Source organism: Zea mays, chromosome 6 (assembly GCF_902167145.1).
Source record: "Zea mays cultivar B73 chromosome 6, Zm-B73-REFERENCE-NAM-5.0, whole genome shotgun sequence".
Taxonomy (NCBI): domain Eukaryota; kingdom Viridiplantae; phylum Streptophyta; class Magnoliopsida; order Poales; family Poaceae; genus Zea; species Zea mays.
Genome location: NC_050101.1, coordinates 165,784,003 through 165,787,480, shown reverse-complemented (window position 1 = coordinate 165,787,480; position 3,478 = coordinate 165,784,003).

Genomic DNA, 3,478 nt, shown 5'->3' with positions numbered 1-3,478 from the left:
TAATAGGAATCAAAATGCTTCAAATGCTTAAGCAAAGCATGTGTATGACAGTTGCGTGTACCTAGGAAACGGAGGGCAGCGGGGCGGTCAGGAGTACTAATCTCCTTCAGCCAGCGGTGACAAGATAATGGAGTCCTCTCCTTGATCCCCAAACTCCTGAAGAAAAAACACAATGAAATCAGAAGCGAACAACCCTACCATATTTCTATGTCTTATGAATTGGAAGGAATTGGAAAAAAAATTATGAAGAATTTTAACTTGCTATGGATTGAAAACCACCCAATCTTCTCCAATCCATATGGATTTTGTTACAGTTCTTGTGATGCTCGATGGTTACGGGTCCCCGAGAAGCAGGTGCGATGGAAATCTCCAAGCACAAGCACCTCTTTTTATGGGCGCCAATCGGATGGATGGGACCACGACTTCTTCCCCATCCTATCTATCCTATTGGGTGGAACTCTCGACGCTGGCAACCCATAGGTCAAGCAAGGCGTCTCTTTTCTTTATGGCGCGAAAGATTGGGTCATGGCCTCATTTTGACCACAGTTACTCCACTATATAGCAGAGCAGAGCCAATCGGCGAGAAGTCTGGCTTTGATTCTGCATAGTGCAGACCCAGGCTGATCTGCTTCAAGCAAGAGTCTGCATGCTGGTGGTGCTTGCAGAAAATAAATTTCAGAACACCACTGTGGATCAGAAGGGCATAATAATTACTTTACTTAGTCGATTTGTCGGTTAGCTTCCATTTGTCTCAAAGTTATCTGTAAGAGGAGATGTTGGATATTAGTCTCCAACTCTCCATTAGCATTGGCATGAATTGGTCACCCCCAATCAACAGGGCATTTTATATATTGCGCCACTTTTTACTCACAACTTCACTCCGAAACAAACTGTAAGATCTTTGATCAGCGATGATGTCTACAGGCTAGAACAACACCAGAGTTCTTTAACCTCAAATCTAGCTAGCGGTCCATGTATGGCATCCTTGGAATAGCAGGCGCCATGAGCCAAAGCCTAGAACGAAATGAGCTATCACGAGCCCTTCTTGCATCTAGACAAAAGGCCCAGGTCGCACTCCAACTTCCTTGCAGAGACAATGGAGGGTCCATCAAAAAGTCATGAGAGGCCATTGGTGTCATGGTGTGCATGCAGTGCAGGCAACTTCTGTTGGTGTGGTTCTTGTGCGCAACCAAACCAGACACCTCGCACCAGTCACCATTGCACAAAGACAAAGAGCCATCGCCTCTGCTGCCTTGTAAACAACCTTTCTTTAGCGGCCAGCCAGGACAGATCCAGATCTGCCTGCTTCAGCGGTCAGTACCATGCTACTAAAAATAGCCAGGCGAGATGAAGTACGAGGCAACTCTACTTGGTTGTTTGTGACCGGCCGGATTAGCCGGCAACCACTGGCTGCAAAATGCCATAAATAATTGTAGCTAACTGTTTTGACTATAACTCGGCATATTGTTATTAGATGATGATGATGATACTGGAATGGCAGATGCCAGGTTAGTGTTATATATGAGTGATGAATTCAAGAATGTAATAATTTATTAGGATTGTTTGGATAGTGAGCAAAAGATCACACCAGACCAGACATATATATAGCTTTGGTTGCACTCATGACTAATGTTTTTTTACGGGAACGGATCGGTAAGGCACCTCATCACAAATCCTCCGATTATTTCTCCTCAGGGCTGATTTTTGGTCTGAAGCAGTTTAAGAATTTTGGCCTAAATGTGTGTTGCATTCAGGATTTGTTAGCGGGAGATATTTACACTGATACACAAAGCAAGAGATATTTACACTATTACTATGACAACAACACTGCCAGGAAACAAAAATACAAGGGTTGAAATAGACAGTGGAATAGGAATGTGATACGATTCAGCATGTGCGAGAACAGTCTCAGTATTCATGACACTCCTTGCAAGCAAGGAATTCAACATCTAAAATGCTAATGATCTCAACAGTTATGCAGCATGTTACCACACTTGGGGCATGTAATGTGAATGTGGAGAGGTCAATCCGATTAACACCAGTTGTTACTTACAATTTATGGTCCGGATACTGGATTGCCAAAATTTGCATCCTAGTATTGTCAAACATCGAACCAAGTGTGGTAACATTATTCTTTCACTTGTATTACTTGCAAAAAAAGGATAACAAACACTTCTTATATCTGAATGAGCATTAAACATAAGTGGTTTGCTCAATTGTGTGTTCAAATAAATACACACAGATTGAGCACTGAGTTTTGGAAAGAAAATTAGAGGAAGCAGGGATATATTGTCATAAAGAGTACTTACAAGGTTTGGAGCATTCCCCTTGAAGGTCAGTATTCAAACATCTGATGACTAAATCAGTAAGGCAGTAAAATCAAGCAACAGTTAAGCTAGCCTCGCTAACTTACAGAGACTAAGGACTAAATCATGCCTACTGACAGAAACAGAAAAAATCCGATTATGAAAACAACAACAGAATAAACTAAAGCAAATAATCGAATCTGACAGTGAACAAACTGAAAGGGAACAAGAATATAAAGAAACAATTATGGTGATGGCAAACATTCACTACCTTGTAAATGTAGCCCTTTATTCTTTTTAGCACTGATTCGTCCATTATTTCTGTCAAAATATAACAAGCATGCTAAATGCAGGTAAGGTAGAGACAGACCTGGTTCTTGGAGATCACGTGTTTCGACTCAAAATATAACAAGCATGCTAAATGATGAGCAAGAGACCCTGAAAAGTCCCTCTTATACGGAAGCCATCACTTGATTTTGAGACTGCTTGCTTTGAACCTGAAGGGACAAAGTCTTATGAGTGGTGAACAAACAGGAATCATAGTCAAAATAAAATTTAATAGATTATCAGTGCATGGAATACAAGAATTGCACATGCATTTGTCTCCGACCAACATCTACTGGATAAGTGAGGGTTTGTCCAAATAGACCAGCGGCTAAAGCTCCGCAAGAGAGCTTCAATATAACAGAATCCTTGTTAATCCTATGGAACTTAAGATTTCAGATCTTCATATATGTAGAACTTTAAGCCAGCATATGGAAGAATACCAATAAGAGTTGGGCCTGCAATTCATTTAAAGGATCTTTAATCCTACCATCATGTTGTAATAATATAATCTAAATAAATACTACAAACATCTAAGTAATGTAATTTAAACTAAAATTTTCAGGATATTCATATGGTAACTCATGTTAAATTAATATGTTAAACCCAGGCAATAGTGTTTATGTTCAACTATTGAACCAACACTTGCATTTAAAGTAACTAAACACATATAATTAGAACTTTAAGCCTTCATATGGATGAATACCAATAAGAGTTGGGCCTGCAATTCATTGAAAGGACCTTAATCCTGCCCTCATGTTGTAATAATATAATCTGCATAAATACTACAAACAACTCAAGTAATGTAATTTAAACTAAAATTTTTAGGGTATTCATATGGTAATTCA